At 39.3% G+C, this 27,560-nt stretch overlaps 2 pseudogenes across 1 annotated transcript in view; both read right to left on the reverse strand.

Moving 5' to 3' along the window:
* LOC143680457 (phosphatidylinositol 3,4,5-trisphosphate 3-phosphatase TPTE2-like) overlaps positions 1–27,560 on the reverse strand; it is a 64,107-nt pseudogene that overhangs the window by 11,200 nt on the left and 25,347 nt on the right. Inside the window, exons 11-15 of the transcript XR_013174058.1 lie at positions 27,293–27,374; positions 27,098–27,186; positions 21,525–21,586; positions 7,514–7,593; positions 4,636–4,736 (exon numbers count right to left, since the gene is read on the reverse strand). The product of XR_013174058.1 is annotated as a phosphatidylinositol 3,4,5-trisphosphate 3-phosphatase TPTE2-like (transcript). The remainder of the gene's footprint in view (positions 1–4,635; positions 4,737–7,513; positions 7,594–21,524; positions 21,587–27,097; positions 27,187–27,292; positions 27,375–27,560) is intronic.
* Positions 24,092–24,191, reverse strand: LOC143681853 (U6 spliceosomal RNA; annotated as a pseudogene).

The following is a 27,560-nucleotide window of genomic DNA, read 5'->3' on the forward strand; positions in this document are numbered from 1 at the left end:
CAGAGCAGCTTGCACAGCAGCCTGGACCTGTCGCAGAGCCTCCTTTTGTTCAGGTCCCCACTCAAAATTAGCAGCTTTTCTGGTCACTCGATAAATGGGCCGGAGTAGCACACCCAAATGAGGAATATGTTGTTGCCAAAATCCAAAAAGACCCACTCGGCTTGTGCCTCTTTTTTGGTTGTGGGAGGGGCCAGATGCAGCAATTTATCCTTCACCTTAGAAGGGATATCTCGACATGTCCCACACCACTGGACACCTAGAAATTTTACTGAGGTGGAAGGCCCCTGTATTTTTGTTGGATTTATCTCCCATCCTCTGACACGCAAATGCCTTACCAGTAAATCTAGAGTAGTTGCTACTTCTTGCTCACTAGGTCCAATCAACATGATATCATCAATATAATGGACCAGTGTGATGTCTTGTGGGAGGGAGAAACGATCAAGGTCTCTGCGAACAAGATTATGACGTAGGGCTGGAGAGTTGATATACCCCTGAGGTAGGACAGTGAAAGTATATTGCTGACCTTGCCAGCTGAAAGCAAACTGTTTCTGGTGGTCCTTACTAATAGCTATTGAGAAAAAAGCATTTGCCAGATCAATAGCTGCATACCAGGTACCAGGGGATGTATTGATTTGCTCAAGCAATTATACTACATCTGGAACAGCAGCTGCAATTGGAGTTACCACCTGGTTGAGTTTACGATAATCCACTGTCATTCTCCAAGACCCATCTGTTTTCTGCACAGGCCAAATAGGAGAGTTGAACGGGGATGTGGTGGGAATCACCACCCCTGCATCTTTCAAGTCCTTAAGAGTAGCAGTAATCTCTCCAATCCCTCCAGGAATCCAGTATTGCTTTTGATTTATTATTTTGCTTGGTAGGGGCAGTTCTAGTGGCTTCTACTTGGCCTTTCCCACCATAATAGCCCTCACTGCACGAGTTAGAGAACCAACGTGGGGATTCTGCCAGTTGCTCAGTATGTCTATGCCAATTATACATTCCGGAACTGGGGAAATAACTACAGGATGGGTCCAGGGGCCCACTGGACCCACTGTGAGATGGACCTGAGCTAAAACTCCATTGATCACCTGGCCTCCATAAGCCCCACTCTGACTGGTGGTCCAGAGTGACGTTTTGGGTCCCCTGGAATTAATGTCACTTCTGAACCAGTGTCTAATAATCCCCAAAATATCTGATCATTTCCTTTTCCCCAATGCACAGTTACCCTGGTAAAAGGCTGTCGGTCTCCTTGGGGAAGACTTAGAGGAAGGTTAACAGTATAAATTTGTGGCAGTGTAACAGGTTTCTCCCCCAAAGAGACCTGGCCTCCCCTTCATTCAAGGGGCTCAGGGTCTGTAAACTGTTTCAAGTCTAGAAATTGGTTAAGGGGCCGTGACTCTGTGTTTTTGTAATTCAGGTTAGACTTCTGTTCCCTTGACCTAGAACTCTTTTGTTTATACAGCTCCAACAAGAATTTAGTAGACTGCCCTTCTATTGTATTTCTAGGCACCCCATGATTTACTAGCCAATGCCACAAATCTCTGCGTGTCATATAATTTTGATGCCTCCTTTGAGTTTGTTGTCTATTATAATACCCGTGTCTACCCTGTCTTTGGTGATTAAGTGCTGCCACCTGGCTTCTGCCAACTCGGGATCCTGTCATCCCCATTGTGTTTAAGGATTCCAGCTCAGTGACAGCAGTTCCTACAGTAATATCTGACCTACAGAGAAGTGCAACCACAGAGCTCTTGAGGGATGATGGTGCTAGTCTCACAAACTTATTTCTCACTGTTCTGGTAAAAGGTGCATCCTCTGGACATTCCTGGGGTGTAAGAGCAGGCTTTGCATGATAAATCCACTCTAACATCCCAATCTCTCTAAGCCTCTGGATCCCCTCATCTACAATATACCAGGGCAATTCTGGCATTTCAACCTCAGGTAATGTTGGCCACCTTTTGATCCATGTTTCAACCAACCACCCAAACAAGCTGTTAACACCTTTTCTAACTGCTTGAGCTATAACATTGAATGCAGAATCTCTGCTTAGTGGGCCCATATCAATAAATTCAGCCTGATCCAGCCTTATATTCCTCCCACCATTATCCCACACTCTTAAAATCCATTGCCACACATATTCCCTTGATTTCTGTCTATATAAATTGGAAAACTCACACAGTTCTTTTGGAGTATAACGTACCTCCTCATGTGTGATACTTTGTACCTCACCTTTTGGGGCCTGTTGGGACTTTAGTTATAGGTCTAGAAGAAATGAGGGGTGGTGGGGGTGGGTCATGAAAAGAATTAGAAATATCTTGCAAGCCATTTGCTTCAGGGCTTTCATTTGCAGTTTGATCTGGGGAAACAGGATTAATAACTCTAGGGCTAATCCCTTCAGGAGGAGGTTGGGTGGCCAATTCCTCAAGGCAGGCTGGAGGTGGGGCGGCTATGTCCTCAGGGCAGACTATTACAGGGTTATCTAAAGAAGGCTCAGCATGGTCTAGGGTTTCAACCTCACCCCCAACATCATTATCAATCCATATGTCACCATCCCATTTTTCAGGGTCCCACTCCTTTCCAATCAATGCCCTCACTTTAACGGCAGACACCATGCAAGACTGAGATTTCAGTTTACGTTGTAAAGTTGCTACTCTAACAATAAGATTCTGAGTCTGATTTTCAGAGATCTCAAGTCTACGGCTACAGGAAATAAAATTTTCCTTCAGGATACTCATAGAAACCTCTACATCTTTCAGACGGCACTTAAGCTTCTTGTTTGAAGCCTTAAGCCCATGCCTTTCACCCTTTAATGTAGACAGTGTATCTAACAACAACCAACCAAATCTCTATAACTCTTATTTCTACAAAACTCTGTAAAGGTGTCAAAAACATTATCCCCCAGAGTCTGGCTTCGTACAAGCGAAGCATTAGGAGAATCGAATGATGATATTTTGACTATTTCCTTTGCCAATCCATGGATTGGGAGTGTCATTCTGATTACGGGAATCAGAGTCCTTAGTGTCTCTGAGCCCAGTCAGAGTAGAAAACCATTCATAAAAACCCATATTTAAGATTCTGTTCCTTAAGAACCACTCCCGGTACCAAGATGTATTAGTTAGGGTTCTCTAGAGAAACAGAATCAACAGGGAACACTTGCAAATATAAAATTTATGAAAGTGTCTCACGTGACCGTAGGAACGCAGAGTCCAAAATCCACAGGGCAGGCTGCGAAGCCGATGACTCCAATGGATGGCCTAGATGAACTCCACAGGAGAGGCTCACCAGCCAAAGCAGGAATGGAACCTATCTCCTCTGAGTCCTCCATAAAAGGCTTCCCATGATTGCATTTAGCATCACTAATTGCAGAAGACACTCCCCTTTGGCTGATTACAAATGGAATCAGCTGTGGATGTAGCTGACGTGATCATGACCTAATCCTATGAAATGTCCTCATTGCAACAGACAGGCCGGCGCCCAATCAGATGAACAGGTACCACAACTTGGCCAAGTTGACACCTGTCCCTAACCATGACAAGAGGTTATCTTGGAGGTTATTCTTACGCATTAAGTAGATATCACCTTGTTGTTCAAGATGTAGTGGAGAGGGTGGAGGGAACTGCCTGAAAATGTAGTGCTGTGTTCCAGTAGCCGTGTTTCTTGATGATTGAACAGTGATATAGCTTTCACAATGAGACTCTGTGAATGTGAAAACCTTATGTCTGATGCTCCCTTTAGCTACTATATCAACAGAAGAGTAGAACATATGGAATAAAAATAAATAATAGGGGGAACAAATATTAAAATAAATTCAGTTTGAAATAGTGGTAAATGAAAGCGAGGGGTAAGGGGTATGGTATGTATAGTCTTTTTTTCTCTATTATCATTTTATTTCTTTTTCTGTTGTCTTTTTATTTCTTTTTCTAAATCGATGCAAATGTACTAAGAAATGATGAATATGCAATTATGTGATGATATTAAGAATTACTGATTGTATATGTAGAATGGAATGATATCTAAATGTTTTGTTTGTTAATTTTTTTTAATTAATAAAAAAGTTTTAAAAAAAAGAACTAAAATTTATTTGTAGGTCAGGTGTTTAAGACATCTTGGTGGAACTGCTGAGGTGAGAGGGCTACAGGTGAGGACGGAAGGGAAAGAGAGAAACTAGGGTGCTGAGAAAAAAAAGTCTCTGAAAGGAGTAGATGGGAGAACAGTACTGGCCTGGGATGCCGCTACCAAGATGAGTTCAACTAGAGGAAAGTATGAGAAAGAAGTGGCCTCGAGGGCTCACAAGCTCTTCCTCTCTCTTAGTGCTTCCACTCTTAAAAGGCCACCCTGGGCTTAGGTCATAAGAGCAAAAAAAGGGAGGGGGTGAATGGAGCCCCATCCTGGTGATATCTGTAAAGGCAAGATAAGAGTTGGAAAAGGGAGAAGTGAAGGACATTTAAGATTTGGCTAAGGTCCACAGGATCACTGGGCTGATGGGTAATTTCAGAGTATGAGTTCACGTGTGAAGATGCATTACAAAGACAGTTATGAGCTGGGATTGTCTGAATATAGAATTATGAACAAAATCCTTCTAAATATTAAGAACACTGGCCCTTCTGTCCAATTCTTCATTATAGCTAAAGCACTTACCACGAATTGAATGAATAACAATTCTTTCTATTACGAGTGGTTTTCTTGGAGGGAGAGTCCACTGGTAGTTATTTTTCACTTTTTCAAAATATCCAAAATATCTATGCTGCAAGACAACAGAAGCCTCAATTTAAGTGGACAAGAAAAGTCTAAGGTCAGCATTCCTATTTTTTTTATAGAGCTTGTTAAGGTCAGTAATTAACTACAGAAGCTATATTGGGTGTTCATTACATAACTAGGCATTTTTGTGTATGTTGTCTCACAACTGCATAGCTACCTGGGAAAAAATCCAGAACTAAGTGTTATGAGGATGTAAAACTAAGGATATAGGTCTTGCTTATAGATTGCTTATGACAGAGAGGGCAACTAACCAGAACAAACAACAAAACAGCAACAACATTACAGCAAGACACCACTAATTGCAACTGTGAAAAATTCTATTTGGATTTGAAAGAGTTTCATTGTGACTGTTGGAGGAAGGTTGTGGTTTGGTGGGTAGAGTAGTCCCTGAGGCATGGGAGAACAGTGGATGTGGAAATTCAAGAGGAATACATAAGGCATTAGTAGATTGCATGTTATTTTTCTCTTGTCTCTTGTCAGTTAGAGTTTCTTCACTCTCCATTTCTCTAATTCCATTTTGGCAAGGAAGCCCAGAATTCTCTCAGCCTAGTTCCTTCCTATGGAAAGCTGCTCACAAGGACTCTCCTTGAATCTTTCTTCTCTCCATTAGAGTTCTAGTACTGAATCAAATGAACTTAAAAGTTCTCCACCTATTGGAAAGTGTTAATAAAATTAACTTCCATTTTAAAGGGCCAGTCATGAGAAAGGCTAATGTAAATTCTTAATTCAGAAGTGGATAAAATGGGGTTCATATAGTGGCTCAAAGTGTTGTGTCACAATGGGACAGTACTGGGAATTGCCTGCCCACCCCCCCCCCCCCCCCAGCAACCTGGGACCAATTTTCAGAGGGAACTCTGTCCTGGGACCTCCAATGCAACTCTCCACTCTGACGCTGAAATGTTTACAAGTGTAAGGAATAGCAAACAGCACAAATGTGTTAAAGAGTAGGATATGTGGATGCAAATATGGAAGAAGCAGCTAGAAAAATAAAATGGTAGAAGATCTCGAGTGCCAGGTCAAAACATTGGGATTTGTTTCAATTTGGAGTGGGGAGGCTTTCTGAATTTTGAGCATGGAAATGATGTGATTAGAGTTGGGCTTCAGGAAGTGTATTACTTTTAGCCTGTGGCATATGGCTGTCCTTTTCTTACTTGGGTGACATCAGTGGTTAAGGATAAGTTCTTTTGTCCCAAACTAAAAAGCTCAGGGGCCAATAGTGTTCTGCCAACAAAGGTCATGGATGTCTTTCAAGTTCCATCACTTCACTCAAAGAAAAACTCACATTTACACCCACATCCACTTAAGAATTCTGAACCAACCATCACTTCAGTCTAAGGGACAATATAGAAAAGGCAATAGAAATGACAAGCTGTGTACAGAATGGGACATGACAGCCTTCAGCATCTGAAAGACCTGGATCTGAGTTCTTGTTTCAAAAAGTTAATTTCAACATCAATTGCCCAATCTGTACAATGGGAATCATTATAATATAATGATTATATAGTATAATCTACCATAGAGTTGTTGCGAATATTAGATGAGGTAATGAACATAAAGCCCTTATGTTCATTTGTGTGGTTCAGCAAAGGCTAGAATGTTGTAAACTCTATAGGGCAAATGTCCTGATTTCTTCAATAAACAAATAACAAGGAATAAAAATAGAGAGGTGGAGAAACTATAAATCAAAAGAGACCCAAGAGATATAGCAACCAAATGAAATGTTGTGGACCTTGTTTGGATCCTGAGTGAAATAAGCCAAATCTATAAAAGTCTTAAAGACAATTATGGAAATTTAAAGTACTAGACATTTGATATTAAGGTGTTTTTTAAAGATATAATATTTTTAAGTATGTTACGTGGTATGAAGGTTATGTTTTTTTCAGAGTCTTTACCTTAGATTTCAGACTGAATTACTTGTGGGATAAAATGATGATGATTGGATCTTCTTCAAAAGAATCCAGGTTCAGGGGAGAGTGGGGAGGGAATGGATGAAGCATGGCTGCCCAGTGGGGAGGGAATGGATGAAGCTGTTTGATGAGGGTGAGGGTATTTTCTTATCATTTCTCAACTCTTTTATATGTTTGAGATTTTCCATAATAAAATATTTTATAAGGAAAAATAAGGTAATAGTATATATTTTATATGGGCATTATGATAATTAAATGAGATAATATATGTAAAAGTTCACTAGTGTCTGGTATATAATAGGTTCTTGAAAAATGTTAATTCTCCACTCCTTTCTCTTTTAAAATATAGTCTCTTGCCCCCCCCACTTCCTCCCCACCTCTCTCTCTTTCTCCTACATGTGTGCGTGCACACACACACACACACACACACACACACACACACACACGAGTCTGCAGAAAGAGTCCTTGTGATGTTCTGAAAGTATACAGTTGCCCCAGCAGGAGTTTGTGAAAGATTCAGTTCCACTCCATAGGGAAATGAAAGACTGATGATTACATAATCTGCAACCTATTTTGAGAGGGGATTCAACTCCTGAACTCTAAACAATAACCAATATAAAAATGGATAGCGGGATGCTCTGGGGAGAATCTAATGATCGTAAAGCATGAGCTGCCCCTGAGATGCAGGTCTTAGCCTTTGGAAAGGATCAAGACCACTTGGCCTGTCACAGGACACCCAAGTGCTGTTGCGTGATTGTCAGAGACTAAAAATTAAACAAAGTACTAGGCATCACTCTTTGACCAACCCCAAAGCGTCATGCCCCCACCTTCTTTATAAAGAAAACTTTTACCTGAGAAGGTGTTCTACACCTTGGAATTTAGTGCTAATAGTCTTATCTGTTCTTCGTTCTCCAAAATAATAAAGGCTTTCCTAGAGAAAAGAGGAAAATCCAACAATGATGTGTATACTTTTCCCTTTCCTATTTAAAGCATTTTTTAAAATGTCTAAAATCTTGTTATTTCCTTACATCAGTGTTCTCTGGGCAGAGGCTACCGAAAATAACAAAATCAAAGCCACATCATGCATTTCTCTCATTTAAGATTTACATAGACCTGGAATTTTAGAACTGGAGAGACCTTAGAGATCATCTGGTCCAACCCTTCCTACCACTTTATAGTGAGAACATACAAACAAAACAAACGAATAAAAAATTCCCAAATGACCCTTCATGGAGCTGTACAGAGCCACTTACAGTAGAAGGAGTCCTGGAACACAGGTCTCCTGGTTTCTAGGGCTCTAGATCAGTGGCTTTCAAACTTTTTAGTTAATAGAGAAGTTTTAGGTTTACAGAAAAATCATGCAGGAACACAGTTTTCCCTATTATTAACACTTTGCATTAATGTGGTACATTTGTTAATATTCTACTACTAACTATAGTTCATAGTTTACATTAGGGTTCTTTGTGTTGTACAGTCCCATATTTGTTTTTAAAATTGTTATTCTAGCTAACACATATCCAATCTAAAAATTTCCCCTTTTAACCACATTCAAATGTTTAATTATTGGTGTTAGCTACATTCACAGTGTTGCACTACCATCACCACCATCTATTACTAAAGCTTTCCCATCACCCCACACAGCAAATCTGAACTAATTAAGCAATAATTACCATGCCCAGGGGCCCCTATCCTGGTCCCTGGTAACCTTATTCTAGATTCTGACTCTATGAATTTGCTTATTCTAATGATTTCATATCAGTGAGATCATTCAGTATTTGTCCTGTTATGTTTGGACTGTTTCACTCAACATGATATCTTCAATGTTCATTCATGTTATTGCTTGCATAAGATTTTCATTCCTGTTTCACTGTATGTACGTATATGCCACATTTTGTTTGCTGATTCATCTGCTGATGGACACTTAGGTTGCTTCCATATTTTGGCAGTTGTGAATAAGACAGTTATGAACTGCCTCTGATATCAGAGGACTTAAATAATTAATAAGTTGATTGCATTAAAGGCTGATTACACCTACAATCAACTTTGCTTTCAACAATGAGAGATGTCTCATCCAATCAGTAGAAGGTGAGAAGTTATTGCTTCATGAGGAAAATTTCCATCTCTACTTTAGCCAACCAGCTTCTTGGGGATTCATATAAAACCTTCATCAAGAGTGCACATATAAGGTGACAGAGACAAACCAAGTCCATTCGTTGAATGCACTATCCTAACCCATGCTGGCCCCACCCTGCGACTCCCCCACACCCTACACACCCAAATCCCATCACCAACCCCACACATCACACTCCAAGCTATCTGCCCCAACACTACCCCAGTGCGTTCCCACCCCACACCCTCGGCCCATGCATGCATGTATTGCCCCAACCCTTCCCAGACCCATGCACTGGAGCCCAGCCCCTCGACCCCTCAATGCCCCTCCTTACTTCCTGCAGGCAGTCACCTGCAAATCCGGGCTGCAGAGGCTCACTTTTATGCATGGGCCACACCTATCCCTAGTCCATATCATCACCCAACCCTGCCCCACCCCTCTGAGCTTTGTGCATGTGTACATCAGTGTCCATCCCCCCAGATATGTGTACATGCACCACCCTGCCATGTCCCCTAATTCTAGGCAAGCACTGAAGTGTGCATCTGGACCACATCTGCCCCCAGCTCATTCAAGTGCAATCCCAGCTGCTGCCCCTGAGCTCTGCACACACACACACCAGGGCCCTGCCCCATAGACCCGTGCACTCGCACAGTCACACCCTCCCTGCCGGGCACCCATGCATCTGCGCACCAAACTCTTGATCCCTGCACCTCAATACCCTGCCCCATCTCTATGCACAAGTACTCTGCTCCCATGCCTGGCAGGTGCTCACATGCGCACCTGTGCTACATGGCCACTGCTCTGCACATGCATGCACCCCTGCCTAATAACCCCCCCCCCACCTGCACAACTGTGCCAGGGCTCCACTCCCCCACACTAGTGCATCTGCATCTCAGTTCCCCTGGACCCTTCCCCTTATGCAAGATAATACCCATGCCCTGCCTTCCCTGTGCCCTGACCTCTCTGCCCTGTACTCTACACCCTGATACCCATGACCCCCAAGCTTCGCGCACCTACCCACATACTGCCTGGACACCAACCTACATGCATCCGCAGGCACCTCCATCTGCCTCCCACCTACCACTGTGTCCTCCATGCTGCACCCTGCTCCTGCGCTTTAAGACCTGCCTGAGCTGCACCCCACCTCCATGGCCCCCACACCATACCTCTACAACCCAGCGTCCTATACCCCATGTTCACAGGCACGAGCACAGTGTCTCCCACCCATGCTTATACCGGCGCCACAACCCCTTACTACACTGGTGTGTACCACCCCACAACCCACATCTTGCTCCACGTCTATCCTACAAATACAAAGCTTTAGACTACTAAAGGAAACCAACTTCCAAAGCCACCCTATCGAGATATTTACATGCCACAAAGGCAACAGAAGATCACTAAGCATATCAAGATGCCGACAGACAAAGCCCAGTCTGTGGGGCCTGAGAAATTGTTTATTACAAACAGCCTGCTAAGATGGCTGCCTTAAGTGCTTCCAGGTCTGAAGTTTCGGGGAAGTATAATAAGCATAGCTTATGTAGCCATAGCATAGCACCTTAATAACCAATGATGTAACATGTATCCAATCATATATCCCATGAATGATGTTACCTGTTGGTAAAGTGCCACTTTTATGTAATTTAGCATATAAAGGACTATTGCTTTGTAAGCCCTATAAAAGAGAGAATAAAAGAGAGAGAGGGAGAGTGAGAGAGAGCTGAGCAGAGCAGAGCAGAGCAGAAGGAATGATTAAAGATGACCACTCTACCAGAGGATCCTTGTGCTTTCTTTCAATTTGCTACCAGACCAGAGTGACCAAATTTTAAAATATAAATCTGACACAGCCTAGACCAAATTAAAACATGAGAGGAAACACAGACTTTGGAACAAATAAAGATGTTCATATAACTCTACTAAATAAAATTAGTGGGCTGTTTAATGACATAAAAGAGATTGAAAAGACACCAGAAGAACATAAGGAAGAATTTGAAAGACTAAATAGAAAAATAGCAGATATCACAGAAATTAAAAATGCTGTAGGCAAAATAAAAAACATGCTAGAGACACACAACAGCAATTTGAAGAGGCAGAAGAAACAATAAGCAAACTAGAGGACAGGACAACTGATTTTGAACACACAAAAGAGCAAATGGCAAAACAGATGGAAAAATTTGAATTGGATCTCAGGGAATGATGGACAAAATAAAGCTCACAAGTATAAGAATCATTGGTGTCCCAGAAGGAGAAGAGAAGAGTAAAGGGCTAGGAAGATTAGTTGACGATATAATGGGGAAAAGTTTCCAACCCTTATAAAGGACATAAATATGCAAATCAAAGAAGCCCAATGAACTCCAAATAGAATATATCCAAATAGGTCTCCCTCAAGATACATACTAATCAGTCTGGCTAATGTTGAAGAGAAGCAGAAAATTCTGAAAGCGGCAAGAATAAAGCAATCTACTTCTAGATTTTACATACAAGGGAAACCACTAAGAGTGAGTTCAGACTACTCATCTGGCACTATGGAGGTGAGAAGGCAATGGTATGATATATTTAAGATGCTGAAAGAGAAAGACTTCCAGCCAAGAGTTATGCACCCAGCCAAATTGTCCTCGAAAACTGAGGAAGAGATTAAATTTTTCATAGACAAACAACTGCTGAGAGAATTAGTCAATAAAAGACCAGTCCTACAAGAAATAGTAAAGGGATTCCTTCCAGCTAAAAAAGAAAAAAAAAAAAAAAAAAAAAAAAGACGGAGGCCTGGAGGAGAGCACCAAATTGAAGAGTACCAGTAAGGGTAACTTAAAGGATAAAAAGAGAAAGAGGGAAAAGCATATACAGATCTGACAATTAAAATCCAAGGGATAAGATGGTAGATTCAAGAAATGCCTTTACAGTAATAACTTTGAATGTTAATGGACTAAACTGCCAGTTAAAAGATACAGACTGGCAGAATGGATTAAGAAATAAAATCAAGCTATATGCTGCTTACAACACATTCATCTTAAACACAAGGATACAAATAGCTTGAAAGTGAAAGGATGGAAAAAGATGTCCCACCTAAGCTGTAACCAAAAGAAAGCAGTAGAATACTAATATCAAACAAAAGAGACTTTAAATGCAAAGACATCATAAGAGCCAAAGAAGGACACTATACATTAATAAAAGGGACAATTCACCAAGATGATATAACAATCATAAAAGTTTAAGCTCCCAATCAAGGAGCTCCAAAGTACATGAGACAATCATTGGCAAAACTGAAGGGAGCTAATCCTGAATAGCATAATGTAATGCCTGAATAGCTCCCAGGGTATATTAAGCAGATAATCAAAAGTCTTGGCAAAGTCCCTTGAGAGATGGGGGAAGAATTATGGAACTATTAAACTTTACAACTGGAGAAGCCTCTGATACTGTGTCAAGCATTAGTGACACCCAAATCAATACACCAAGCCCTTGATCTTGAGGCTTGAGCTTGTGAAGCTTACGTATGCAGCAGTGAAGCTTAGCCTACCTATAGGTATGCCTATAGGTTACTTTCGGAGGACCTCTTTTGTTGCTTAGATGTGGCCTCTCTCTCTCTTTCTCTAAGTCCAAACTCTGCAAGTGAAACCACAGCCCTCCCCCTATGTAGGACAGGACATCCAGGAGTGAAAGTCTCCCTGGCAGATGGGAAATGACTGCCAGGGATGAGCCTGGCCCTGGCACCATAGGATCAACAATGCCATCCTGACAAAAAGGTGGAAAAGAAGTGTAACAAATAAGGTATCGGTGGCTGAGAGAGTTCAAGTAGAGTTGAGAGGCTACTCTGGAGGTCACTCTTATACATACTTCATTTAGACACTGCTGCATATCATAACTTGCCAACTCCCAACCAAAACAATTCTTCACCATTCCTAAAGAACACCTAGGCTGCTATAGAAGACTCTACAAGAGTTCCACGCACTAGGGTAACTTTCTAGAAACTTAACAATCTTCAGATGGGTCCCTGCACCAGATAAGTCCTGAAATGCAGAGGGGCCAGCCTCTCCAGAACATCAACTTGTTCCATCCCTCTCTCCCATATTATCAACAGCCCTGTCCAATGTGAGAAAGTTAGAGTGGGCATAGCCCAAATATCCCTAAAGTGTGGAAGAAAGGTCAGAGTTGATGGTGCAGTTATACAGAGAAGGTAGGGTTTAACAAATGAGCATGATTACTGAATTGTTATGTTGATATTTCTTTCAGTCACCAGTATCTTAAATCAGCTAGAAGTAAACACCTAAAATTGTGGAATTTAATCCATACCAAACTCTGAAATCTGTACTACAACTAATTGTTGTAGAAAAGCCATGTTTTAATCCTGATCCAATCTTGTGGAGGCAGCTTCTTTTAATCCCTATTCAGTACTGTAGGCTGGAAACCCGATTCGATAATCTCCACAGAGATGTGACTCACCCAATCGTGGGTATTAACCTTGGATTAGAGGGAGATGTGACTCCACCCATTCCAGGTGGGTCTTGATTAGTTTATTGGAATCCTTTAGAGGAAGAATTTTGGAGAAGACTTGAGATCTGAGAGAAGAACAAGAGAGAGAGAGAGAGAGCCATGAGAATCACGAGAGCCCTCACAGGAAGAGATCTTTGGAGATGAAGAAGGAAAATGCCCCTGGGGGAGCTTAATTAAACAAGAAGCCAGGATAGAAAGCTAGCAGACTTCACCATGTGCTCTTCTGGATGAGAGAGAAGCTGTGAAGGTCACTGGCCTTTTTGAACCAAGGTATCTTTCCCTGGATACCTTAGATTGGACATTTCTATAGCCTTGTTTTGATTTGGACATTTTCACAGTCTTAGAACTGTAAACTAGTAAGTTATTAAATTCCCCTTTTTAAAAGCTATTCAATTTCTGGTGTAGTGCATTTTGGCAGCGAGCAAACAAGAACATGTACTCTGAAATTGATTGTTTTTTTATATATGTTATTTTTCACAAAAAAGAAGAAAAAAATTGAGTGTGATGATAAATGTACAGCTATATGATGATATTGTGAACCACTGACTGAACACTTTGGATGATTACATGGTATGTGGAGATATATATATATATATATATATATATATATATATATATATATATATATATATACACACACACAAATATATATCAATAAAAAGTAAATGATTTTTAAAAATTGAAGGTAGTGATATATGTTTCAACAATAATAGTAGGAGACTTCAATAAACCATTCTTCCCTATACATAAAACAACCAGAATATCCATAAATACAGACCTTAAACAATTTGATAAGCGATCATATATATATATATATATGTCTATATAGGTCATTACACCCCAAAACATATATAGGTCATATATATATGTGACCTATGACCTAGACATATATAGGTCATTACACCCCAAAACACCAGGATATACGTTCTTCTCTAGTTCTCATAGAACATTCTCCAGGATAGATCATATTCTGGGTCACAAAACAGGTCTTTACAAATTTAAAAACACTGAAATTATTCAAACCACTTTCTTTGCACAATGGAATGAAGCTGGAAGTAAATAACCACCAAATAATGAGAACTTTTACACACATATAGAGATTAAATAACACACTCTCAAACAATCAGTGGGTCAAAGAAGAAAGTGCTAGAGAAATTGTAACTATCTGGAGATGTAAGAAAATGAGAATACAACATTTCAGAACTTATGGGATGTGGCAAAGACTGTGATGAGAGGGAAATTTATTGCCCTAAATGCCTATATTAAAAAAGAAGAAAGAGGAAAAATTGAGGACCTAACTACTCACCTGGAGGAACTTGAGAAAGAACAGCAAACTAACCCCAAAGCAAATAGAAGAAGAGGAATAACAAAGATTAGAGCACAGTTAAAATGAGTGGCAGAACAAAAGAACAATATAAATAATAAAATCCAAAGCTGGGTCTTGAGAAAATCAATAAAATTGATGGACCACTAGCAAGGCTGACAAAGAAAAAAAGAGAGCGGATGCAAATAAACCAAACCAGAAATGAGGGGGATTGTTACTACAGACCCTGAAGAAATAAAAATAGAAAATCATAGTAGGATACTATGAACAACTATGCACCAACAAACTAGGCAACTTAGATGAAATGGACAAATTCCTGGAAACACATAAACAAGCTAAACTGACTCATGAAGAAATAGAAATTTTCAACAAACTAATTACAAATAAAGAGATTCAATCAGTCATGAAAAATCTTCCTACAAAGAAAAGCTCAGGGCCAGATGATTCCACAGGGCAATTTATCAAATACTCAAAAAAGAATTAACACCAATCCTGCTCAAACTTCTCCAAAAAAATTAAGGAAAAAGGAACACTACCTAACTCATTTTATGAAGCTAACATCACATTAATACCCAAATCGGGTAAAGATGCCATGCAGGTTTTAATCTATTGTGTGCCCCAAAAAAGCCATGTTCTTTAATCCTCATTCAGTATTGCTGGGTGGGAGTTTTTTTATTGTATCCATGCAGATGTGACCCACCCAGTTGTGCGTGATAACTTTTGATTAGAAAATTTCCATGGAAATGTGTCTTCACCCATTCAAGGTGGTATTGCTTACTGGAGCTCTTGAAGAGGGAACCATTTTGGAAAAAGGTTTAGAGCCACCAGTAGTGACAAAGCCAACAGAAAGTACAGAGCCCTGGGAAAGCTGTTGAAGAAGCCTGGAGAGAAAGCTAGCATGTGCCTTTCCAGCTGAGAGAGAAACCCTGAACATCATCAACCTTCTTGAACTTAGGCATCTTTCCCTGGATGCCTTAGATTGGACATTTTTATAGACTTGCTTTAATTTGGATATTGTCATCACCTTAGAACTATAAACTTGCAACTTAATAAATTCATGTTTTTAAAAGCTGTTCTGTTTCTGGTGTATTGCATGCTGGCAGCTTTTGCAAACTAAAAAAATGCTATAAGAAAGGAAAACTACAGGCCAATCTCCCTAATTAACATAGACACAAAAATTCTCAACAAAATATTATGAAATTGAATCCAACAACACATTAAAGGAATTATATACCAAGACCAAGTGGGGTTTATACCAGGAATGCAAGGATGGTTCAACACCAGAAAATCAATTAATGTAATACAGCACACTATCAAATCGAAAGGGAAAAATCTCATAATCATCCAGATTGATGCTGAAAAGTCATTCGACAAAATTCAACATCCTTTTCTAATGAAAACACTTCAAAAATATGAATCAAAGATAAGTTCCTCAATATGATAAAGGGAATATATGATAAATCCATAGACAGCATCATACTCAGTGGAGAGAGACTGAAAGCTTTCCCCCTAAGATCAGGAATGAGACAAGGATGTCCTCTGTCACCACGTATTCAGTATTGTACTAGAAGTTCTAGCTAGAGCAATCATGTAGGAAAAAGAAACAAAATGGCATCCAAATTGGAAAGGAAGAAGCAATTTTTATTATTTCATTATTTAAAGATATGACACAATATTTGGAAAATCCTGAGAAATCTACAAAAAAGTTACTTGAGCTAACAAATTCAGCAAAGTAATGGGATATAAAATTAATGTTCAAAAATCAGTAATGTTTCTATACACAAGCAATGAACTAACTGAGGAATCAATTATGGAAAAAATTCCATTCAAAATAGCAACCAAAGAATCAAGTATCTAGGAATGAACTTAACTACGGAGGTAAAGGACTTGTGCACAGAAAACTACATAACATTGTTAAAAGAAATTAAAGATCCAAACAGGTGGAAAGACATTCCCTGTTCATGGATAGGAAGGGTAAATGTAGTTAAGATGTCAATTCTAACCAAACTGATTTACAGATTCAATGTATTACCAATAAAAATTCCAACAACCTACCTTTGAAGACTTGGAAAACTAATTACCAAATTCATCTGGGAGGAAAAGAGATCCTGAAAACTAAAAACACCCTAAAAAAGAAGAATGAAGTGGGAGGAGTAATACTTCCTGATTTTAAAAATTATAAAACCACAGTGGTCAAAGCAGCATGGTACAGGCACAAAGACAGAAGTATTGACCAATGGAATTGAATCAAGAGCGCAGAAACAGACCACCAAATCTATGGTCTGCTGATCTTCAACAAGGCTTCCAAATCCACTAAATTGGGACAAAATAGTCTTTTCAATAAATGAGAATGGGAGAACTGGATATCAATACCCAAAAGAATGAAAGAGGACCCATACCTTACACCCTATATGAAAACTAACTCAAAGTAGATCAAACACCTAAATATAAAAACCAGCACCATAAAGTTCCTATAAGAAAATGTAGGGAAACATCTTCAAAACCTAGTAAAAGGGGTAGCTTCCTAAACTTTACACCTGAAGCACAAGCAACAAAAGAAAAAAATAGATAAACGGAACTCCTTAAATCAAATGCTTTTATGCTCAAAAGACCATCCAAAAGGTGAAGAAGCAGCCAACTCAATGGAAGAAAATATTTGGAAATCACATATCAGATAAAGATTTGATATCCTGTATACTTAAAGAAATCGTACAACTCAATAACAAAAGAACAAGCAACCCAATTATAAAATGGGTAAAGATATGAATGGCATTTTCCTGAAGAGCAAATACAGATGGCTAAAAACCACATGAAGAGATGCTCATTTTCATTGGCTATGAGGGAAACACAGATCAAGACTACAATGAGATACCCCCTCACACCTATAAGAATGGCTGCTATTAAACAACCAGGAAACTACAAATGTTGGAGAGGATGTGGAGAAATTGGGACACTTATGTACTGCTGGTGGGACTGTATAATGGTTCAGCTTCTATGGAAGACAGTTTGGTACTTCCTTAGGAAACTATCAATTTGCCCTTTGACCTGGCAATACCACTACTCAGTATATATCCAGAAGAGCTAAAAGCAGTTACACAAACAGATATTTGCACACCAATATTCATAGCAGCATTATTCACAATCACCAAATATGGGAACAATCTAAGTGTCCATCAACAGATGAGTGGATTAACCCAATGTGGTATATACATATGATGGAATATTATGCAGCAGTAAGACAAAATGATGTCCGGAAGCACATGACAAGATGGATGAGCCTTGAGAACATAACACTGAAGTGAAATAAGCCAGACACAAAAGGATAAATACTTTATGGTTCCACTTTTATGACCATGGTAAAGGTAAAATCAGAGGCTTATAATATAGAGTATTTTTTATCCATATATATATATTTTTACTCATCTGTCTATACCCTGGATAAAAGGAGCATCAGACACAAGGTTTTCATAACTACACAATCACATTGTAAAAGCTATATCGTTGTACAATCATCTTCAAGAATCAGGGCTACTGGAACACAGCTCAACAGTTTCAGGTACTTCCCTTTAGCCACTCCAAATACACCATAAACTAAAAAGGGATATCTATAAAATGCATAAGAATAACTTTCAGGATAACCTCTTAACTCTGTTTGAAATCTCTCAGCCATTAAAATTTTACTTTGTCTCATTTTTCTCTTCCCCTGTTTGTCCAGAAGGCTTTCTCAATCCCATAATGCTAGGTCCCAGCGAATCTCAGGGATTCTAGTTGATCTGTTTTTTAGCTCACTCATTCTTTCTTCTGTCAGCTCAATTCTGCTTTTCAGCTATAATCATTTCAAGTCAACCTGTGTTTTTTCTTTTTGAAAAAAATATTTTTGACAAATCTTCATACACATACAAGGTGTACAATCAGTGGCTCACAATATCCTCACATAGTTGGGTATTCATCATCATGATCATTTTTTAGAATATTTCCATCACTTCAGAAAAAGAAATAAAAAGAAAAAAGAGAAAACCCATACATCCCATACCCCTTACCCCTCCCTCTCTCTGATCACTAGTATTTCAATCTACCCAATTTATTTTACCCCTTCCTCTGTTTATTTTTTTTTTATTCAAGGCATGAACACGTCTTTCATAGTCTGTGGTAGTTAGAGTCAGTTGTCAACTTGGCCAGGTGAAGGCACCTAGTTCTGTTGCTGTGAACATGAGCCAATGGTATGTGAACCTCATCTGTTGCTGATTTACATCTGTAGTCGGCTAGGAGGCGTGCCTGCTGCAATGCATAACGTTTGACTTAATTGGCTGGTGCTTAAATGAGAGAGCACAACGTAGCACAGCCCAAGCAGTTCGGCATTCCTCATTTCAGCACTCGCAGCTCAGCCCAGGCCTTTGGAGATGCAGAAAGAAGTCACCCCAGGGAAAGTTGTTGGAACCCAGGGGCCTGGAGAGAAGGCCAGCAGAGACCATCTTGTGCCTTCCCACATAAGAAAGAACCTCAGTGGAAAGTTAGCTGCCTTCCCTCTGAAGAACTAACAAAATAAATCTCCTTTTATTAAAAGCCAGTCCGTTTCTGGTGTGTTGCATTCCAGCAGCTAGCAAACTAGAACACAGTCTTTGCAAACTGGCTCAGCATTGGGCTGGTGTTCTTGAGTTTAGCTCTTCTATCTAGGAGATCAGCCTGAGGCAAATGTGAAGTGCGGTGTATCTTCGTCTTTTTTGAGCCTCCATCATTTTGTGCTTGTGCTTGCCCATGGCCATAGGAGTTCCCACAATTACAGGAATTCCAATGCCCCCCTGTAACCTTTATGAAGTAGACTTTATCCCCCTCTGAAATACTCTATTGTGTGACTTAAAGAAGGTAATCCTTTGCCCCAAGTTGCTTTGACTGAATCGTTTCTTCTACTCGTTTGGCTACTTCATCAAGTTGCTTTTGCTTTCAGGGCAAGTTCTGGGAGGTCAAGGCAGAGAAGAGTTTACTGGCTCAGTCTTTCAGTCTGCCACCCTATAGATTGGCACCTAGATTGGCATCAACATACAGGCACTTCAATGTGTACATAGGCATACCTCTGCTAGCAGAGCAGGGCCAGGGACTTACAGTAGGAATGTAGGGTGGATCCACACTGTGCCCTGCAGGGGAATAGGGAGAAGCCAGTAAGGGTGCCACGAACTTCTCCTACCATTTTTCGAAGCTGCATTTTTTTTTTTTTTTTGATTTGGTATTTGTCATGGTCAGGTTCATGTGTCAACTTGGCCAAGTTGTGGTACCTGTTTGTCTGGTTGGGCAAGTGCTGGCCTGTCTGTTGCAATGATGACATTCCATAGAATTTAGATCATGATCATGTCAGCTGCATTCACAGCTGATTCCATTTGTAATCAGGCAAAGGGGAATGTCTTCTGCAATGAGTGATGCTTAATCTAATCACGGGAAGCCTTTTAAGGAGGATTCAGAAGAGACAGGTGCTATTCCTGCTTCGGCTGGCAAGCCTCTCCTGTGGAGTTTGTCCAGACCCTCCATCAGAATCATCGGCTTCACAGCCTGCCCTGTGGATTTTGGATCTGCATTCCCATGGTCAAGTGAGACACTTTTATAAATTTTATATTTGCGAGTGTTCCCTGTTGATTCTGTTTCTCTAGAGAACCCTAACTAATACAGTACTCATTCAGTTACTGCAACCTATTAATTGTTTTCTGGGGTTCTGGGGAAGATAGCTCTGCCAGGTTTTGCTAGCTGTCCAAAGATTCTTTGGGAGGACAGCATCCTGGAACGTCCTATGCTGAAATTTTGGTCAACTGGGAATATAGTTTATCTTTTGACTAGACTATAACTGATACAGATGAAGTACTCAAACTTTGTTGTAAAGCTACATTTCATATTTAAAAACCTAGGACACATACACACAACTGAAGCAAATGTTTCAAAAAACAATACATATGTTTTGATGTTTTCTATTCTATTCTATTTTCTTATATAGAAAGTGCTAGTCATGATTGATTTTTAACTCACTGACAGACCATTAGCCATAGTTTGAAAGCCATTGTCCTAGAACACTCATTGTCAAAACTGATAAGTCTCAAATCAGAGAAAATGAATGTGGGAGAGAATTCAGAGGTTTACACCTTGTTCATAACCCACAGCTTCTTTTATTTAGATCATATCCCAAGTGCGGAGTGATACTGCTGGGAGTGTGTCCCGTAAGTGGTAACTTCTCAGGAGGGTCATGAGAGACCAAAAACTCATAATCCTGCTTTAACAAGAGGAAACAGCCCACCCTACCTTCTTAGAAATTTTCGAAGGTCACAGATCGCACATATTTTGATTTTGCAAAAATAACATTCATTTGTTATTTTAATTAGAAAAACATAACTTTTACTTACCTCACACTTCTAAGGATGTTCAAGATCTTTTGGAAAAACTTATTTAATTAATCTTGGTATTATTTTTTGAGGAAGAAAGACATCACTTTATTGGTGGGAGAAAGAGCAGGGCCAGGACTAGGGTGAAGTGACTCAGGCATCTTGATTGCTGAGTGTTTTTGCATTTGTAGAACAGCCTTACTTGCCTTACCTTAATCCCTTTTGGATCCTGCCTTTATATGTAATGTTGATATTGTGCTCCTCATGGATTTTTTACATTAATTTTGATTTTTTTAAATATTGCATTAAAATATTATTTATCTGGATTACTGAGATTTTTTGGCACTCCCTTATATTTGTGCCTTGCTCATGTCACCGTATTTCTGGTCCTGAGTAAGAGTTTATGCAGGTCAGTTACTAACTAGTGCAAGTTAAAAAAGTAAATTAAAAAAAGCAGACTCCCTCCAATTACAATTTTCACTCAAGTGGCATGACTCAAAGAATCTTAACACCATACCAGCAATGTTTCAGAACTAGCAAATTCAATCAGATTTTGTCTTAATCTGTGGAAACATCTTTCATACCTCTGCAGTTGTAAATATTTCACTGGCAATAAGCCAAGCAGAAACCATAGTACTGGTTCTTCCTAGAAAAGAAAAGAAATTGATTCAAGGAATCATTGTTCATGATATTTTTAGTATAAACATACTCCCAGAAATATTCAAAGTGCATTTTAGATAGATTTTCTTTCACCCCGAATCTATTTGGCAAAATATTTCAATTCCAAAGCCATGCAATTATTAAATGACATAGTTGGGATTTGAACCTAGATTATTTTATTTCAAAGCCTCTGCTCTCAAACACTATGTTCTGATGGTAGAAATTCCTCGATCTTTTCCCCCTATATTTCAAACAGAAAAAGGTTTCTCAGTTGGAAAGGGTAGATTACACATTGGAAAAAGAAAGCTATAAAAGAACATTAAAATTCTGGAGAGAGAGGAAGAGAGAGAGAGAGAGAGTTAGAGAATTCTCAGTGAATTCTATTAACCTGGGTCCACTGGAATTATATCTCAGAAAACTTAGAACATCTGACTGGACAAATTTGTAAAAGGGATTTCTCAACAACACTGGATATTCCATGATGGAGTACATGAGGGTGGAGGACATAAAAGGTGCTATAGTCTAGAGCTGATTTAATTTCCTACCTTGAAAATAAGGATATATTGGGTTCCTCAAACCATAAGCCAGTAACCTTGTTATTAATTTGAGGAGAGATTCTCAGATATACTTAAAAGAATTGATTGTGTGCATGCAGATGAAGAAGAAGCTATGATCACTCAGACCCAACATCAATTTTCTAAGTTATTGCAGAATTACCTTATTTATATCTTTTTTATATTCTCATGGTACTCTTTGTACTTTCTGTTCTCTGTATACTTTGTGTTTTGATATTCTCATGATATTCCCTGTATGGATGTCTGCTCAAATGTCTTTTATTGGTGAGACCTGCCTTGGCCATCTATATATGAATTAGTAACCTCTCCCCACTCCCTATTTTCCTCATCCTCTTTTATATTATTATTTTTATTGCACTTATCACCAACTAATACATATTTTTTCTTTGTAAACAATAGACTGTGGTCTCCAAGGAGCAGTGAATGTGCCTGTTTTGTACACTATCATAATCCTACAATTAGACAGTATCTGGTGCTCAATGAATGAACGAACTTATCTGCCCTTTAAATTTATCATGATGTCAACTCCATGACCATTCTTTTTTCTTTTTCTAATTCACTTTCTCACCTACCCAGATGCATGATGGACAATTTCTGCATTGGTTTTACCAACGCTGAGTAACATTGCTTCTCTTGCTTCTGGATCCTTTTGCTGTACCCACATTGCCTATCAGTGGGTCAATTCAGGCACCCCTTCCTCCATTCCTATACCAGAGAGGTGGACACTGCTGTATAAAAATCACATAACTTTTCATATTGGTGGCAATATAAATTAATGATCTAAAGCTGAAGCTGGGCCCTCAATGCAGCCAAGATACTTATCTATAGTCAATTCCTTTTCTTGGTTCCATTAGAAGATGGTTCAAATTTTCACTACTTTCCTCAAGTTTCCAACCAAACAACATTCCACTGACTCTGTGACTTCATTACTTTCTTCACTGAAGCAAGAACTCCCTAAATTGCTGCTTCTCCTCACCAACACCTCCTATAAGCTTTCCAGTATTTGCATAGTTCTTAACTTCTTTATTTGAATTTGACTTGTGATGTTTCTCCTCTTAATTCAGGCCAAATTCTCCATTTGGGCTCTGGACCTCATCTTCTCAGGATCTTGACCGTTAGTCCCCCACTTTGCTGTGTTTTCAAAAATCCCATGGCTCTCTTTAGCAAATAAATATAGCCAGTTCCTCCCACCCCATCTTATAGACCACACTCTTTATCAGCCCTAAATGACCATAAAGACTAACTTCTCTCCATTCATTCATAGCCATGCTTCTTGAATCCTTATTCTCCACTTGTTATTACCATTTCATAATCATTAGTGATTCAGATTCTAGTGGTCTTTTTTTTTTTTTTTTAATAACATCTTGGTGCTTTCCTCTGCAATTCTATACCTATTCTGGTATAGGTCAGATGTGTTACCATGGTAATGTCTTCAATTAAAAAAAAGTCTTCCATCTTAAATGTCATACTATACCATATTTTAAAGTGTACATATGCTTGTATCTACATCCTACTCTATGTCTGGACCTTATTCTTCCTTCCCTCAAATTCCATCAGAATTATTTCTCTAGGTTTGGTGAGGCAAAGTTAACTTGACTGAGTTTAATTTGAGGGGTTGTACAAAAAATGTACACCAGAAACAGGTAGTCATGGGTTCCAAGATTCATGATTTCAGTTCCATAGCGTTTTTCACACATTTTATAATCATTAAAGAAGTTGTGGGTTTGCAGAACAATCATGCAAAAAATACAGGATTACCATATACCACCTTATTATTAACATCTTGCATTGGTGTGGTACTTTTGTTACAGTTGACGAAAGCATATTTTTATAATTTTACTATAAACTATAGTTCATGGTTTAACTTAGCGTTCACCATTGTGTTGTGTAGTTCAATGCATTTTTTTTTCTTTTTAAACAATATAGAACGCTTCACGAATTTGCGTGTCATCCTTGTGCAGGGGCCATGCTAATCTTCTCTGTATCATTGCATGTATGTGTTGCCGAAGCGAGCACTCAATGCATTTTTAAAAAAACGTTTATTCAAGTAACATATAAACAGCTTAAAGATTTCTCTTTAAACTGCATTCACATATATAATTTAGTACTGTTAATTACATCAATCTTGTGCTACCATTACCACTATCCATACCAAAATCACTTCATCATCCCAAATAGAAATTCTGTACATTTTAAGCCTTTGATGTCTTGGAAAATTCTGGGCTTCCAGGAAGGGAGACTCCAGAGAATAGAGCTCCATGTGACGATTTGACCAAATGTGGAACCAGTCAGCCATTCCAGAGGAAGCCAGGATCAGACATGAAGTTATCCAGGAAGGATTTGTGGAAACTTCTTATGTCTGATAAGCATGATTCAAGGCTATTGCATAGAAAGCCAACGAGAGTGCTGTGGGACCTGTATAAACAGAGCTGCTGCCAGTCTGGACTAGGGGGTTCAGAGAAGGGACACACTGGGGAAAAAATAACTTCAGAGGCAATACCATGGAGGCTGAGGTCTGAAGTCAAGAAGCCTCAGGCCAGGAGAACAGAGCCACCCAAGCCCCCAAAGAGGGTGAGTTTTCCCCGAAGGTAGAGGGTGGGCCTTCCACCTCCTTGCAGTGGAAGAGTCATGCTGCCTCAGGCCTTGGAGGGTGTGAAGCACATTCCTTGGGGTTTGGGGAGAGCCTGGCTGCCACCACATGCTGGGGTTGAGCATGTGCCCTGGAGATGGCAGAGAGCCCAGGTGCAGCCCCAATGCTTGGAAAGGGTGGAGCTGAGAAAAAGGTGGTCTCCCCAGTGTTCCCCAAGGTTGCATTCAGAGAGAGGCAGGCCTCTGTGTAGGCCCTTGGAAAGGGTGGGCTTGCCGCTTTCAGAAACCCCAAAGATAAATGACTCTCAGACTTCGAAATCTAATGACTTTGCCCTGTGGGTTTTCCGAAATTGCTTGGGTTCTGGGTCCCCTGTGTTCTTTCCTTCGTATGGAAATGTGTATATGTATTCCATGACTGTTCCTCCTTTGTATTTTGGCAGCAAATAACTTGTTCTGAGTTTCACAGGTCCAGAGCCAGAGGTAATTCTGCCTTAGAACAGTTATAAATAACTTTGATAGGAGTTTGTACTGTTTCTAACTTTGTATTTCATTTGTATTTCTACTGAAATGGTTTAAGGTTCTCTGATATTGTTATGGAATGAATGTATTTTGTATATGGGGAAAACATGTTATTTTTACGGTCCAGAGGATGGAGTGTGCTGGTTTGAAAGGATGTATGTACCCTTGAAAAGCCATGTTTTAATCAAAATCCCATTTCGTAAAGGCAGAATAATCCCTATTCAATCCTGTATATTTGAAACTGTAATCAGATCATCTCCCTGGAGATGTGATTTAACCAAGAGTGGTTATTAAGCTGGATTAGGTGACGACATGTCTCCACCCATTTGGGTGGGTCTTGATAAGTTTCTGGAGTCCTATAAAAGAAGAAACATTTTGGAGAATGAAAGAAATTCAGAATGAGCAGAGCAGAATGACATAGCCATGAGAAGCAGCATCCACCAGCCAGGATCTTTGGAGATGTCTCCCGGGGAGCTTCATGAAAACAGGAAGCCAGGAAAAGAAGCTAGCAGATGATGCCATGTTCACCATATGCCCTTCCAGATGAGAGAGGAACCCTGACCATGTGCACCATGTGCCTTTCCAGATGAGAGAGAAATTCTGACTGTGTTCGCTTTGTACCTTCTCACTTGAAAGAGAAACCCTGAACTTCATCGGCCTTCTTAAACCAAGGTATCTTTCCCTGGATGTCTTAGATTGGACATTTCTATAGACTTGTTTTAATTGGGACATTTTCTCAGCCTTGGACCTGTAAACTAGCAACTTATTAAATTACCCTTTTTAAAAGCCATTCTGTTTCTGGTATATTGCATTCTGGCAGCTAGCAAACTAGAACAGCTCCCTATTTCCTAACTGCCCCCTGGTAACCTATATTCTAGATTCTGACACGAGTTTTTGTATTCTAATTGTTTTAAATCAGTGAGATCATATAATATTTGTGCTTTATTCTCTGACTTATTTCATTCAACATGATATCTTCAAGATTCATTCATGTTGTCACATGTATCAAAACTCCATTCCTTTTTATAGCTGCATAATATTCCATCACATGTATGTGCCACATTTTATTTGTCCATCCACAGACTTGCCACATGTATTAGAATTTCCTTTTTATGCCTGAATAATATTCCATTACATGCATATGCCACATTTTATTTGTCTATTCATCAGCCGATGGACATTTGAGGTTGCTTCCATCTTTTGGCAACTGTGAATAATGTTGCTATGAACATTGGTGTCCAAATATCTGTTCAAATCCCTGCTTTCAGTTCTTTTGGGGTATATACCTAGAAGTAGATTGCTAGGTCATATGGTAATTCTATACTTAACTTTCTGAGGAACCATCAATGTGCTTTCTGCAGTGGCTATACCATTTCCATTAGCAATGGATGACTGCTCCTGTTTCTCCACATGCTCCCCAACATTGTAATTTTATGATTTTTTAAATATTAGCCATTTTAGTGAGAGTGACATGGTATCTTGTTGTTTTGATTTGCATTTCCCTAATGGCTAATGATATTGACCATCCTTTCCTGTGTTTTTTCATCTTTAAGGAAATGTCTATTCAAGGCTATGTCCATTTTAAACATGCTTAAACTTCATTTATTTTCCCATTTTCTTTCCTTCCTCCCTCCATCCTTCCCTCTCTTCTTCTCTCCTTTCTTCCCTTCTTGCCTTCTTTTAATACTTAAAAATGTTATCTGCTATGAATACAGATTAATAGACATATACACACACACACATATGTTGTTCTTATACTTTAATACATTTTCCAAATTTCTTTAGGAAAAAAGAAATTTTAAAAATGTAATTACCTTTGCCTCCTTTACAGTGAATCACTATGATGTTTTTCTCATCCTTAGACATCCACATGTCTACTTCTTTGGTCAACTCCACCATCTCACTGATTTCAAATGTAAGATTTTTAGTAGAGTTAAAATGTTTAAAAAAAAAACGAAGACCCAAAGTATTTATCCCATTTCTGATGGCCAAATTCAGATAAGCCTTACCTCAGAGAGGGGACATTGTGATCATCAATCATGATTCTTAATACCCTGAAATGGAACTGGTCAGGATCATAACAGTTTTCACCTGTAAAAAATAACAAAGGTCATATCTTATATCTGATAAGCATAGTAAATGATTAAGTTATAAATAAGTTATTCTTTCATATCAAAAGTTCCTTATCCACCTACAAAAGGAGCTTTCAGTTTCATTCCTCTTGCCCTACAGGGAATTTAAGAGTCTCAAATACATAAAGATAGTGGTTTGCCAATC

This window comes from Tamandua tetradactyla, chromosome 4, assembly GCF_023851605.1.
Source record: "Tamandua tetradactyla isolate mTamTet1 chromosome 4, mTamTet1.pri, whole genome shotgun sequence".
NCBI classification, from domain to species: Eukaryota; Metazoa; Chordata; class Mammalia; order Pilosa; family Myrmecophagidae; genus Tamandua; species Tamandua tetradactyla.